Genomic DNA, 16,077 nt, shown 5'->3' with positions numbered 1-16,077 from the left:
TTCTGTAGCTGCATTTTCTCCAGTGTTTTCCATGACAGCTGTCTGCAAACGTCCCACAAAATCAGCAGAAGATTCATTGGGACCTTGTTTTATTTTTGTGAAGGCTTTACTTCCATCTTTCTCTGGGAGGAATCCCAAGATTTTATAGCAGCAGTAGCTATTTGTTCATAAGCTGTTGTGGGGTAATTAATCTGTTCTGAATTCTCTCCATACAGACCTTCACCTGCTAGTTGGTCAAAAGTGACTAGTAAATTAACTCCTGTTTGCCTATTGTGTCTGGCTTGAATCCTACATAATTCATGATACTCTGAAAGCCACAACAAGTTTTGTCCAGGTTCTAAACATGTCCTTGCTATGGATTTCCAATCACTAGGGGTTAGGATTTCATAAACCAAACTATCTAGTAACATCTTAACCTAAGATGATGTAGCCCCATAAAGAGTACAACCCTTTTTTCAAATTCTTAATTTTTTTTTTCCAAATCAAAAGGAGTGTATCTTCTCCTTGTTTGACCTGAAGAGTCAAGCTGTTCAATCACAGGGTATGCATGTATTAAATAAAATACATCCTGTCCTTCACTTTTTTTAATTATAGCTTTTTATTTACAAGATATATACATAGGTACTTTTTCAGCATTGACAGTTGCAAATCCTTTTGTTCCAACTTTTTCATTCCTTTCCTCCACCCCTTCCCCCAGATGGCAGATTGACCAATATATGTTAAATATGTTAAAGTATAAGTTAAATACAATATATATATATATATATATATATATATATATATATATATACATGTCCAAACAATTTGCTGTATAAAAGAGTCAGACTTTGAAATAGTGTACAATGAGCCTGTGAAGGAAATCAAAAATTCAGGCAGACAAAAATAGAGGGACTGGGAATTCTATGTAGTGGTTCATAGTCATCTCCCAGAGTTCTTTCCCTGGGTGTAGCTGGTTCAGTTCATTACTGCTGATTCAGTTCATTATTGCCGAACTGATCTGGTTCATGTTCATTGTTGAAGAGGGCCACGTCCATCAGAGTTGATCATCATAGAGTATTGTTGTTGAAGTATATAATGATCTCCTGATTCTGCTCATTTCACTCAGCAGGCCTTTCTGAAATCATCCTGCTGGTCATTTCTTACAGAACAATAATATTCCATAATATGCATATACTACAATTTATTCACCCATTCTCCAATTGATGGGCATCCACTCAGTTTCCAGTTTCTTGCCACTGCAAAAAGGGCTGCAACAAATATTTTTGCATATGTCAATCCCTTTCCCTCCTTTAAGATCTTTCTGGGATATAAGCCAGTAGAAACATTGCTGGAAGAAAGGATATGAACAGTTTGACAACTTTTTGAGTATAGTTCCAAATTGCTTCCCAGAATGGTTGGATCCATTCACAACATCCATTCCATGTCATCTTAGCCAATCTAATTTTCAGATGAAGAATTGAAACTATTTCTAGCCATATGAAAAGATGCTCCAAGTCATTATTAATCAGAGAAATGCAAATTAAGCCAACCACTACATACTTATCAGATTGGCTAGAATGACAGGGAAAGATAATGTGGAGTGTTGGAGGGGATGTGGGAAAACTGGGACACTGATACATTGTTGGTGGAACTGTGAATATATCCAGCCATTATGGAGAGCGATTTGGAACTATGCTCAAAATATTATCAAACTGTGAATACCCTTTGATCCAGCAGTATTACTACTGGGCTTATATCCCAAAAAGATCTCAAAGAAGGGAAAGGGACCTGTATGTGCAAGAATGTTTGTGGCAGCCCTCTTTGTAGTGGCCAGAAACTGGAAACTGAGTAGATATCCATCAATTGGAGAATGGCTGAATAAATTGTGGTATATGAATGTTATGAAATGTTATTGTTCTATAAGAAATGATTAGCAGGATGATTTCAGAAAGGCCTGCTGAGTGAAATGAGCAAAATCAGGAGATCATTATATACTTCAACAACAATACTATATGATGATCAATTCTGATGGACATGGCCCTCTTCAACAATGAGATGAACCAAATCAGTTCCAATAGATCAGTAATGAATTGAACCAGCTACAGAACTCTGAGAAATGAGTATGAACCACTACATAAAATTCCCAATCCCTCTATTTTTGTCCACCTTCAGGTTAATTGTACACTATTTCAAAGTCCAATTCTTTTTGTACAGCAAAATAACTGCATAGATATGTATACATATGTTGTATTTAATATATACTTTAACATTTAACATGTATTGGTCAACCTGCCATCTGGAGAAGGGGGAAGGAGAAGAAAGGGAAAAATTGGAACAAAAGGTTTTGCAATTGTCAATGCTGAAAAACTGCTCATGCATATATCTTGTAAATAAAAAGCTGTAATATAAAAAGAGATAAGAAATGATCCGCAGGATGATTTCAAAGTGGCCTGGAGAGACTTACTTGAATTGCTGCTAAGTGAAATGAGCAGAACCAGGAGATCATTGTCACAACAACATCAATATTATATTATGATCAATTCTGATTAATGTGACTCTTTCCAACAATGAAATGATTAATGTCAGTTCCAATGATCCAGAGCCATCTACACCCAGAGAGGACTGTAGGAAGTGAATGTGAATCACAACATAATATTCTTAGTCTTTTTTGTTGTTTTTCACTTGCATTTTGTTTTCTTACTCATTTACTTTTTTATCTCATTTCTCTTTTGCAGCAAGATAATTGTATAAATATGTTTATACATATTAGATTTAACATATATTGAAGTGCTTGACATCTAGGGGAGGGGGTCGGGTAGGAGAAGGAGAAAATCTGAAATACTAGACTTTGCAAGGGTCAATGTTGTCAAATTATTTGTACAAATGTTTTGAAAATAAAAATCTTTATTTAAAAAGAGATATTATGGTTATGGAGGTTTGCAATAATGTTCCTTGGGTTTTTCTTATGGGATCTCTTTCCAAAAGTACTCTCTGGAATCTTTTAATGACTATTTCCCCCCCTCTTACTATAGTATATCAGGGCAGATTTCCTTAATGATTTCTTGAAGAATGCTATCCACACATTTATTTTGGTTATTGCTTTCAGGTAGACCAATAGTTTTTAAATTTTTCTTCCTTGACCTATTTTCCATATCAGTTCTTTTTCCAATGAGGTATTTTATATTTTCTTCCATTTTCATTCTGTTTAGTTTGTTTTGCTGATTCCTGATGTCTCATAGTGTCACTAGGTTCCATTTGCCCCATTCTTGTTTTTAATGTGTGATTTTCTTCATTTAGTTTTTCCATCTCTTTTCTCATTTGTTTAATTCTACTTTTGAAGGTATTGGGATTTTTTTGTTTTTTGTTTTTTGGTTTTTTTTTGTTTTTTCTTTTTTGTTTGGTAGTTATTTCTTGGTTGTAACCTCAGGTCCCTTGCCTTCTGGAATATGACATTCCAGCTCTTCTGATCCTTTGTTTTATTTGCCAGATTCTGTGTAATCCTGAATGTTATTTTTTCATATTTGAATTGTTTTTCTCTGGCAACTTGCAGTATTTATACTATATATAGAAACAGCAATTTTCAATGGCAAGAGGCAAAATGTCAGAATTATAATGAGATAATTGGCTTACAAAAGGAAAATATATAGTTTCATTAAATGTTGCATAGTGCATACTCTCCTTTGACATGTCACAATTAATGATGAGATAGACACTGCATCAAAATTGGAATGAATATGCTTCATCACAGGATACCTGCAATTCCATAGAGTTATTCTTTTAAATGCAGGATCAAATAAGTATAACTTTTATTTGCCTAATGCTGTGTTGGAACCAATTTGTGCTGGCTGAGTTGATTGTTAAATATTTCCCTTATGAACATTTACTTAGGAAATCAGTAAACCCTAAAAAAAAAGCTTTTTTGTTTGATTTTGTGGATTTTTAGGAGAAAGTGATGGATATAATGCTAACAGTATAAATTAAACTGAAAAGGATGTCTAGCTTACAGTTGTGTTCACTTTTTTGTTTGGATTTTAATTAAATACCAACACACTCTTGGATAAATAAAATAGATAAAGATAAATAGTTCATTCTTTTAAATTGCTTAGTGAATACATATAGTAATGATAATCTTTGGGGAAAGGCAATATGGTACTGCCTCTAGCATGAAAGAAACTGACTCAAATCCTTTCCTTATGATCTTTGACATGTAATTTAAATACTTTGAGACTCAACATCCTTGTCTATAAAATAATATTAAAATTGACAGTCTCCTAGACATCTTCTAATCCTCAACCTATTTTCAGATAGATCATATAAGATGATATTTTGCTAGGTCAGACATATCATACATACTGCCATAAAACACTACAAGATATATCCAAAATGATTAAAGAGTATTTGAAAATTATTTAACAAAATCGGTAACAATTCAATGGAATCTTAAATAATATTGCTATATATTTTACTAAATCAACATGTAGCCTATAATTATGATTATGGAAGGTTTAGTGGATGTCATTTCTATTTGTTTGACACTACTATACTAGAATACTTTACAAAAAATAGTCACTATTTTTAGAGTTAATTAAGGGATTTTAAATTAGCAAATATTCTAATGTTGCATTGTCCATTAATGCCATTATCAAAATCCAAACATATTAAATGCTATCCTTTTTATTAACAAAATGGGGTGAAATATCAAGAATAAAAGCCATTTTTTTCTGGAATCATTACTGGGTCTGCTCTATCTATCCATATTCTCACAAAATATTCCCCCTTGTAATCACTAGTAAGAGTAAATGAGGCACCTAATTAATGCTTAATGTGTAGTCTGTATCCAAGAATCTCTGTTCCTTTACATTTCTGGAATGTCAAACTTTGACCCCAATACTGCCAAATTTTAATTACTGAAATCACTATGCTTCTCCTTTGTTATTATAATTCAATCATATCAAACGCTTCATGACCCCATTTGGAGTTTTCTAGATGAATATAACGCAATGATTTGCCTTTTTTTTTCCTCCAGCTCATTTTATGTGTGAAGAAAATAAGACAAACATTGTTAAATGACATGCCCAGGAAGACACAGCTACATCAGAGTTTAACCTATGAAGATGAATCTTGCCAACTGCAGGCCCAGTACTCTATGCACTGTACTACTCAACTACCCATGCTTCCTCTTTCTCTTTTACAAATGATATAAGGAATTATAAGAAAAACTATGCAGTCTAAAACAGTGCCTACTACATCATAACTACCTAATAAATATTTATTCATTCATACATTAATTCATCTGAGACAAGGTTTATTATCAGAACTATCCCCAAGGACTGTAATGTTTACATTGTCCATTGGGAGTTCCATAGCCAAAATAAACATGTCATCAATTTACTTATTGACAATATTATTAAAATAACATCTGTATGGCACTTTTTAGCTTACAATGTACTTTCACACATTTCATTTCAACCACATACTCCAACTTCTTTACATTTTATTGCATTATTTTTGCAGTGAGAGATTTTATTACTAAATCTTGAGATTCCATAAATTCTCTTAGCTTCTTGGTATTTTTTTTTTCTGGAAAATTTCTGTATATGTAGCAATATATTTTACTCCCTCTCTCCCCTCTTGTTATTGGCCAGATCAAACAACAACAGCAACAGCAAAGCCTAAAGCTTATAAACTTTTCTTATGTAACCCAGCATATACTTGGAATGATCTAATTTGTATAAGTTCTAATAATGGCATTTTAATTTGTCGCTATGCATATTGCTAGTCTCTGTGAACACTTTTTTAATGGATCTTTTTTAACATATGAAATTAGCCATGGTAGTATTTCAGCAATTTCATATAATATACAAGTTTAATTATAGTATCATAGATTTGGAAGAACTTTAGAAGTCATCGAGTCAAAGTTGAAAAGGAGGAATCTAAGTTCTGGGAAGGTTAAAAAAAATTGCCTGCAATGTCACAAAGTAACTGAGGCAGGATTTGAACCAGCATCTTTCTGACTTCAAGTCTAGTAGTTTATTCTGAAAGCCAAATTTTGGAAACAGAATTATTAAAAGTTGTTCATGATATATTTTGGATGCTGTTAGTAAAAACCAACCACAAGAATACTGGCAAAGTTTTTGTAACAAATAGCATGTTTCAAATCAAATCACCACTAAATGTTTAGAGTGCACATACTTTTTTTTCTTATTAGGTTAAAGTCTAGAAAAAGCTCTAATGTATTTTCTACTTTAATATATCATAAAAGAAAGAAAAAATTTTACGTCAAAAATGTGTGATTAAAATGTAACATCTGGCTATTAGGACAAATATGAAAAAATTTAAGGACTTATAAGTTGAGGTAGGATGCAATGGATGTGCTAACCTATTGTGCACATGTGCCATGATGTATTTGTTCAATATCATCATCATCATCATCATCATCTGCTTATTATCATCCAAAGGACAAAAATGTAAATACTTTTTTTAGGATCTGATAGTGTAAAGCAACAATGATCCCTTTAGCTGAAAGGCTAGTGACAAACTAAACATTAAGCTGACCTTTCCAGATTGTATACAATAATAAGTTACAGAGTTGGAAAATGTGATTGAAATATCAACTATCTGAACTGAAATTAGCTCCTCTAAGAAATAAATGGATATATTAAAACCTCTCAAATATTAACAATATATTTTATACATTTCATTCTGACCTTTGATTTCACTGGGGTAGGACTTCTATCATAAAAATCATTGCATTGATTGACAACATGGCTATCAATGATAATCTTAGATTCTTGAATTATAGCAGGTTATTTGAGTTCACCTCTCCAGTAGGTTTTTGAAGCATTTGTTGAATGCAGATCTTCCTGACTGCAAGGACAGCATTCTATCCATAATTCTATCCACCAGTCCCTACCTCCCCCGATAGATGGATAGAGAGAGATGTCTCTCTTTCTGTTTTTGTCTCTCTGATCTTTCACCTCATATATATATATGTGTGTGTGTGTGTGTGTGTGTGTGTGTGTATACATATATATATGAAATGTGTGTGTTTTTGTAATATGTGTGTGTTTATTTTTATATGCATATATATGTATATATACACATATACATATAAATATATGTGATAAAAATAGCTTTAATTTATCCATCATCTGAAAGGGAAACAAAAAGTATTCAAAATGACTTATTTGATGTCAAATTGATTACTAAAACTAAAGGATATTTTATTATAATATATTCTCATTTTTAAAATGTAGTAGTTCAATTCAACAACCTTTTGCTGAAAACAAATTCATGGATAAAAGAATCAGTACGTGAAAAAAAGTATATTAAAATTCCAATTATGTGCCAAATACTATGCTATATAATGGAGATGCAAGCTGAAAAACAAGACAGTTTGCTCTCAAGCAGTTTACTAGAAAGAGGCAAGTCTTAATTCTAGCATCTTTCTTCTTTGAAATATATATATATATATATATGTGTGTGTGTGTGTGTGTGTGTGTGTGTGTGTGTATATATATATATCTTGTCCATAGCATATTTGTACATATCTGTTTTTCTGTCTCCCCAATTAGGTTGCAGGTGGGCAAAAACTGTCTTTAATCTTTTTGGGAGGAAGGGATACCAAGCATTTAGCACAATTCTTGACACATAGTGAATGTTTAATAAATGTTTATTGACTTGTTGAAAAAATTTATTTTCTTTAAGGACATTTCTATTGATAAAGCCAGTTTTTTTCTTATATTAAAAAACTGGTAGTTCTAAGGATTTTATTATCAATAATTTTCTTTTCTGAGTCTTTAGAAGTTGTGCCTAATGAGGAAATAGGGATTATAGCACATGTAGACAAAATTTGAAGGTCACATCTTCACAGAGTTTGGCCCCTTGGACCATGGTTAATGCGGAAAAAGGAAGCAGTGTGAGTGGTTGTTGGAAACATTGCTAATTCTGGAGATCTTGGGTCAATATGACTAGCAGTATATTTAGTTAGCAATTAGAATTGGTGAGTAGTAAAGTCTGGGCTAGCTCCCTGGAGGCCTCAGGAATAGCAAAGAGTCAGGATAAGTAAAAGTCCTTGGTCTTTAGTGGGAGAAGTTAAAGAAGCAGGCAACCTGCCGGGAATTCTGACAGTCTCTCACCCCACCCTCTAATCCTTGCCTAAGATTATCTTTACGCCAAACATTGAGCCAGCACCAATGGTGATCATATGCTAATAGAGTCATTGTCTTATTTCAAATATGTAATTATCCGTAAGTGTTCAGTTGACTGATTCAAGTGTATCTATTCAAAGTTTCACCCCTTTACAATGGATTTTTTGGTGGGATTGTGAAATCTTCTTCATAAAGGTTTCTTCCCTTGATAAGAGCTACAAGGACTGAGCTGCAAAGAGGATCCACTTTCTGGTGTTTGATTTCAGATATTAGGACAGATTTGTAAATCTTTGCAAGGCTCATAATTATCCTCTATTTTAAACAATTGAAATGGGAAAGGAGCCAAGATGGTGGAAAGGATACCTGCTTCTTTCTGAGCTCCCTTACTACCCTCAAACTATTTATGAAATTCAGCCTCTGAATTAGTGCTGGATTGTCAGAACCCATGAATACTGGGAGTACAACATATTACCCAAAGAAGATAATCTCAAAGATTGACAGAAAAAGACTGTTTTGACCATGCATGGGCATGGGCAGAGGTCAGGCTTGGCACAGGCACAGGCATGCAAGTAGGCAGAGCACAGAGGACCACATGCTGAGCAGCCCAGGAGCAGAGTGTTGTCTCCATGGGGGAAAATCTGCAGAGAGGATTCTACCACAGAGTTGGCTACACTGCCCTGGTTACAAGCCAATAGAACAGCAGAGAAATTATAAAACTTCCAACATAAACACAAAAGGTCAAGAGTGTACCCCAAAATACCAGAGTCTTATGAAATCTGGCCATACCCAAAACTGAGAGTGACTCAGCATGATTTAAGCACAACTGCTGATCCCAGCACAGCCTCTAATCCCAATGCAGCTGCTGCTGTTCTGCTGCTACTTCACTGCCATTTCCTGTTGCCTGTTGAAGAGGCTTGGAAAGCCCACATTGCCCCAAAAGCAGACCCCAGCAGTTTTTTGTTTGTTTGCTTTTTTTAATTTTTTTATGAGTAAAAAAGACAAAGCAGGCTCTAACTATCGATAGCTTCTATAGCGAAAGAGAGCAGATTTCAAATCCTGAGGAGACTAAAAGCAGACTGTTAAACTCCAAATGAAGCCCCAGGGGAATATGACCTGGTCCTCACCACACAAAGCTCTCATAAAAGAAATTAAAAAGGATCTTTAAAGAGAACTAGAAGAAGAATGGGGAAAAGAAAGGAAAACCTTGCAAGAGGGTCTGGATAAGGCATATAACTCATTAAAAGATAGAGTGCAAAAAGAAAAAAAACTCCCTGAAAAACAGAATTTATGAATTGGAAAAAGAAAATAACTCCTCAAGAAAAAAAAAAAAAAAAGAACAACAACAACAACAACAAAACAGTGAAATGGAAAAAAATTCCATAGAACAAAACAACTCGTTCAAAAACTCAATTGGACAAATATAAAAAGAAATAAAAAGCAAATGAAGAAAATAATTCATTAAAAATCAGAACTGAACAAATGGAAATGAATGACTCAAGGAGACATAAAGAATCTGTCAAGTAAAACCAAAACATATTTTTCTAAAACGAAAAAGTAGAAAAAATGTTAAATTCATTTTTTCTTGGGAAAACAACAGACTTGGAAAATAGATCAAGGAGAGATAATCTAAAGATTATTGGACTCCCTAAAAATCATGTGGAAAAAAAAAAAGAGCTTAGGCACTATTTTTCAGGAAATCATCAAAACTTCTCAGATGTCATAGAATCAGAAGGTAAAATAGCCAGTGAAAAAATTTAACGAACACCTGCTGAAAGAGACCCCAAAATTAAAATATGTAGAATAAAAAGATAGAAGATAATTTTTTTTTGCTTCTTTCAAGGAAGATAAAATATGCTATAAGTAAATAATATATGTGGATAAATCATTACTATTAACTCATAATATTAGATAAGTAAATAGAAGAGATTTAACAACAACAAATTCATCATATTGTAAAATGACTTGGAATTGGAAGGTCTATGTACTGAGTGACTACATCTACTAATTAGTCGTAGGAAAATATTTTACAAAATAAATTTAAAAATAATAGTTGAAGTGTCCACTTTACTTTGGTAAAGTGGTTACTAAACCACTGGTAACATCTGTATTTTAAAGTTCCTCCTGCCTCTCAGTATCAACAAGAGAAAAGTAACCTGCCTTTAGAGTCATCTCAAAGCAAAATTATATAACAAATTACGTGCTTTAGATGATATAGATTTTGAACTGAAAGTTAGAAGCCAGGAAGACCAACCCTATATTCTTAGGGAGGAGGAAATTGAATGCTAGAAAGTTTAAATGACTTTCTCAAGTTCTCATAGCTGGTAAGAATCTGAAGTGCGATATGAGCTCATGTTTTCCTCCAGTCTCAGTATCCTATTATCAAAAATTTTATTTTAGAAGACATAAATTCAAATTCCATTTAAAATATTTATTAGTTTTATAATCATGTCAGCAAGCCTCAAACAATCTTAGTTCCCTCATCTACAAAATTGTGTGCTAGTATCTATTTTATGGAATAATATCTTTATATTATCTATTATTACCTTTAAAGCATGAGAATGTAACTAATTTTACAATTTCCCTCCTCAAATTTGACATGCATTACATCTACCTTGCCACATACATATGTATATATTTCTATACTGCATCCCTAAAAATTACTTCCATTTTATTATCCATATTATTATCTTGTGCTATATCTGTATTGACAATTCAATTATCTGAAACTCCTTTATTGTTCAGAATATTTTTTCATTCACTAATAGCCATGCTTTCTTTCACCTAGTCTTTAAGGCTTTTTTTAGTTTAGCAACAGTCTTTGGGCCTTAGCCATGTAACTCATCATAACATAGGCTCTCATTCTAGATTCTCTTGCATCTGTAATCTTAGATCATATTCCATTGTGATCTACTGTTCATTACTCTAGCCAAACTGGGAGAAAATATAACATGCTAATTAACCCTAGAAATCTCTTATTTTTATCAATTTTCCTATTTATCCTGTTTTTTTTAGTCTGTCAAGATATAAGTAGTCCAATTTCCTTGTATTTAAGGAATTTATTATTCATTTAAATATGAAACAGAAAGCAATTATATTTTCTTCAATATTATGACTTAAATTTAAGCAATTTTGAATTTAATGTTTGAATAGTTATATAAAAAAATTAAATAACATGTCCAGAATTGTCCAGGCTTGGTGTATAACTTAAGATTTCGATATAACAAAGAATTGGAGTTGGGTTGAAAGAAATTATACGTAAGAGAAGTTCTGTTTTATTCAAGCTTATATCATTTTGGGGATTAGTGGAAAATGGGGATTCAAAAGCAGAGGATTAATCATAGAAACCTTGATTGTCAGAGAGGGATAACTCTTGGCCTTGGCATTCCTATATTGAGACAGTCTCAGTCTATGGAATTTAGCATATTTAAGGATGAAAGAATCTTAGATACAAATGTTTCTAATTGGAAGCTAGGTGGCTTACTGTATAGAGAGCTGGATTAGGAGTCAAAAAGATTCATCTTCCTAAATTCAAATTTGCCCTCAGACACTTAATAATGTTGTGATCCTGGGCAAGTCATTTAGCCATATTTGTCTTGTTTCTTTATTTGTAAAATGAATTGCAGAAGGAAATGGCAAAACTCTAGAATCTTTACCAAGAAAAGTCCAAATGGGGTCACAAAAAGTTGGATGTGATTAAACAGCAATAAAAAGGACTTGTTTTTAACATGAAGCCCATAAGAGATCCAGAGGCAAAGCCAAGATGGTAGAGTGAAACTAGGGAATTATTTGAGCTTTCTCAATTTCCCTCAAAAACCATTCAAGCCCAAGCTCTGAACAGACATCACTCTTCAATTCATGATGCTCACCCCAGCTCAGACAGTGGCCAGGGTGACTTTTTTTAAAAAAAGGTCTATAAGGGGGCAGAGCCAAGATGGCAGAGAAGGCACACAAGCTACTTTCTAAGCTCTTCTCTTACCCTCTCTATCAATATTATATCGAGCCTCAAAAATAGTTTTGACTGCTACAATTGGTAAAGATAAGAAGTAGAACAACTCACCAGCCAAAGAAAATTTGCAGTCTTGCCAAAAAAGGTTGGTCCCGGGGCAGTGGGGGGGGGGGGGGGGGGGGGGGGGGGGGGGGGGGGGGGAGATCAGCACAGACTGGGAGAGAAATTAGGTTCCGAGGAGAGTCTCAAATCGAAAGTGAAAGCACAGATCTCAGCACAAGCGAACAGCCCCAACCTGCAGTGCAGGGTTTTCCTTGGGGAGGCGGGACCCGAGGCAGGAGGACAAGCCCGGGAGCCCCCAATTGGCAGGGGGGTTCGCCATGAGCTTCCCAGGGCCGATTTTCATGAGACGCTGCAGAATTGGAAATCGGCAGTTCGGTCGGGCTGCCAATACCACAGACACACAGGCTCTTGGGCAGGTGACATTTCACCCCCTTAGTTTAGCCAAGGGCAACGCAACCCAAACCAGCCCTACTTGGACTTTGATACTAAGTGCTGAATCATTCCTGTTCGGGGAAGGAAAACCTCACCAGAGCATTCCCATACCCGGAGCCGGAAAAGGTTTACATCTCTCCCTGTTCTGGAGGAGCTGGAACCCCTGCCTAGAGACATACCATAAAGGCTTTAAAACATGAATAAAAGATGAAAAAGAACACGAAGCTTCTATGCAGAAAAAGAGGTCAGCAAACCTGAAGGAACCCTAAACAGCAAAAATGCATCAGACTGTCCTCCTTACATGATACTTCAGAAGAAAAAAAAGTCCAAAAAGAGAAAGAAGATAAATGGGGAAAGGAAAGAGGTTACAAAGAGCAACAACTACCTGAAATGAATTAGAAAAGAAAAATTCCCAGGAAGTAAGGAAACAAAATTGGTGAATTGAAAAAATAAAGAATTACTAGAAAGTAGGATTTTGAATTGAAAAAAAAGAACTTGAAAAGTTGTGAATTGAAAAGAAAATAATTCACAAAAAAAAAAAATTAGTGAAATGGAAAAAATTCCAACCAAAACAATACACTTAAAAACTCAATTGAAATATACAGAAAGAAGTAAAAAAAAGCTAAGAAGAAAATAATTTTAAAATTAGAACTGAACAAGTAGAAACAATGATTCATTGAGACAGCAAGAATCATGAAGCAAAACAAAAAAATGACAAACGAAAAACATGAATTATCTATTGCAAAATAAAATTGGAAAATAGATCTAGGAGAAATCTGAGGATTATTGGACTTTCTGAAAACTATGATGAAAAAAGAGCCTAGGATACTATTTTACAAGAAATCATCAAAGAGAACTGCCCAGATGCAAAGAATCAGAAGGTAAAATAGGATTGAAAGAATTCATCAAACACCTTCTGAAAGAAACCTAAAATAAAAACCCCAAGGAATATTGGGCCAAATTTCGAACTATAAGATTAAGGAAAAAATTTTAAAGCAGCCAAAAAACAATTTAAATGAGGTGCCAAAAAGATCACCAAGATCTGGCGTTTCCACATTAAAAAGAAGGGCCGGAATATGATATTCCAAAAGGCCAAAACTGGGATGAGCCAAGAATAAACACCGCTAAACTGAGCATTTTCCCAGGAAGAAAGATGGAATTTAATGAAAAAAAATTTTTTGTTTCTGAAGAAAAACCAGAACAAACAAAAAATTTTGATTCCAAATAGAACCAAGAGATGCAGAAAAAGGTAAAAATAACTCTTTGAGAATTATTTCTGGGATATACAAAAAGAATACATGTATAATTTGATTGTATGATATAAAAAAAAGGAAGTAGATATGGAAAAGGGATGATGGCAGAATAAGGTGGGAAGGAGGGATAAAAAGAGAGAAACCACATCCCACAAAGAGGCAAAGGAAACTTATCTTATCTGAGGGAATTTTGAGAGGGGGAAGAACATTCTGTGAATCTTACTCTCATCAGAGTTGCTCAAAGAAAAAATAATTGACATTTGTATTAGAGAAAATTCTCTCTCGCCTCATTAAAAAAGGGGAGAGGGGGGGCGGAGCCAAGATGGCGGAGAAGACACAGCGTTTTCTAAGTTTCTTCTTTACCCTCTTTATCAAAATATATCGCCCAAAAAATAGTCTTGACTTCCAAAAAAGATAAGAAGAGAACAACCTACCCCGGGAAAAAATTGCAGTCTGCCAAAAAGGTTGGTTCCGGGGCCAGGGGAGATCGGCACAGACTGTGAGAGAAATTAGGGTTCCGGGAGAGTCTCAAACCGAGGGTGAAGGCACAGATTCAAAAGCCGCAGCCCCAACCCGCAGGGGCTTTTCCTTGGGAGTTGGGACCGCACGGCAGGAGGACGAGCCCGGTTAGCCTCCAATCTGCGCAGGGGAGCTCGGCTTGGGGCCATAGAGCTTTTTTTTTCCAGGGCCGAGGATCAGGCAGAGAGCCAGGGAGTTTGTGGGTTGTTTCCGGTTGCGCCAGCGCTAATACCCGTCCCAAAGAGCCCGGCCAGGGCACTTTCAATTAATTTCTAGCCGAGGGCAACGATAATCCACTCAGCCCTACTAACAGTTTGATAGCTGGCCATGCTGAACCACCCCTGTTGGGGGGGAAAACCCCACCCAGAGCATCCCATCGGAGCCGGAAATCGGGTTTACATCCACCATTCTGCAGAGGAATTCCCCTTTGCCTAGGAGACCACCCCAAAGGTTTTAAACAGAATAAAAAAGATGAAAAGAACAATCGACAGCTTCTATGAGAAAAAGAAGGTCAGCAAACCTGAAGAGACCCCCCAAACACAAAATGCATCAGACTGTCCTTCTTTACATAAGTCTAGAAGAGGCCATTAAAAGTCTCAAAAAGAGAGAAATAAATGGGGAAAGGAAAGAGAAGCCTTTACAAGAGAGCAACAACTTCCTGAAATGAATTGGAAAAAAATAAAATTCAACAAAGTAGGATTTTGATTTGAAAAGACAAAGAACTCCAAAGAAAGTAGGACCATGAATTGAAAAGACAAAGAACACAAGAAAGTAGATCTGTGAATTGAAAAAGAAAAAATTCACAAAAAAAAAAAAATTAGTGAAATGGAAAAATTCCACAGACCAAAACAATACATTAAAACTCAATTGACAATACAGAAAGAAGTAAAAAAGCTATTGAAGAAAATAATTTTAAAATTAGAACTGAACAAATTGAAACTAATGATTCATTGAGACAGCAAGAATCAGTCAACAAAACCAGAAAAATTGACAAATGAAAAACCATGGACTTATCTATTGAAAACGACAGACTTGAAAAATAGATCTAGGAGAGATAATCTGAGGATTATTGGACTATCTGAAAACATGATGAAAAAGAGCCAATACTATTTTTTCCAAGAAATCATCAAAGAGAATTGCCCAGAAAATAGAATCAGAAGGTAAATAGGATTAAAGAATTCATCGAACACCTTCTTGGAAAAAACCCTAAAATAAAACCCCAAGGAATATTGTAAAATTTGAACTATAAGATTAAGGAAAAAATTTTACAAGCAGCCAAAAAAACCATTTAAATACTGAGGTGCCCAAAGGATCACCAAGATCTGGTTTTCCCACATTGGAAAGAAGGGCCTGAATATGATATTCCAAAGGCACAAGAATTAGATGCAGCCAAGAATAAACACCCAGCTGGTGAGATTTTTTCCAGGGAAGAAGATGGATTTAAGAAACAAATGAATTCCATTTGTTTCTGAAGAAAAAAACCAGAACTAAACAAAATTTGATCTCCAAGAATAGAACTCAAGAGAGAAAAAGGAAAATAACCTTTGAGAATTGTATTTCGTTGTGGATATACAAAAAAGAATACATGTATAATTTGATTGATGATATAACAAAAAAGGGAAGTAGATATGGAAAAGGGGAATGGCAGAATAAGTTGGGGAAGGAGGGATAAAAAGAGGGGAACCAAACCCCCAAAGGGTAAGGAAACTTATTTATCTGAGGGAATTTAGAGAGG

This window comes from Sarcophilus harrisii, chromosome 1 (assembly GCF_902635505.1).
Source record: "Sarcophilus harrisii chromosome 1, mSarHar1.11, whole genome shotgun sequence".
NCBI classification, from domain to species: Eukaryota; Metazoa; Chordata; class Mammalia; order Dasyuromorphia; family Dasyuridae; genus Sarcophilus; species Sarcophilus harrisii.
This window is presented reverse-complemented; position numbering follows the sequence as displayed.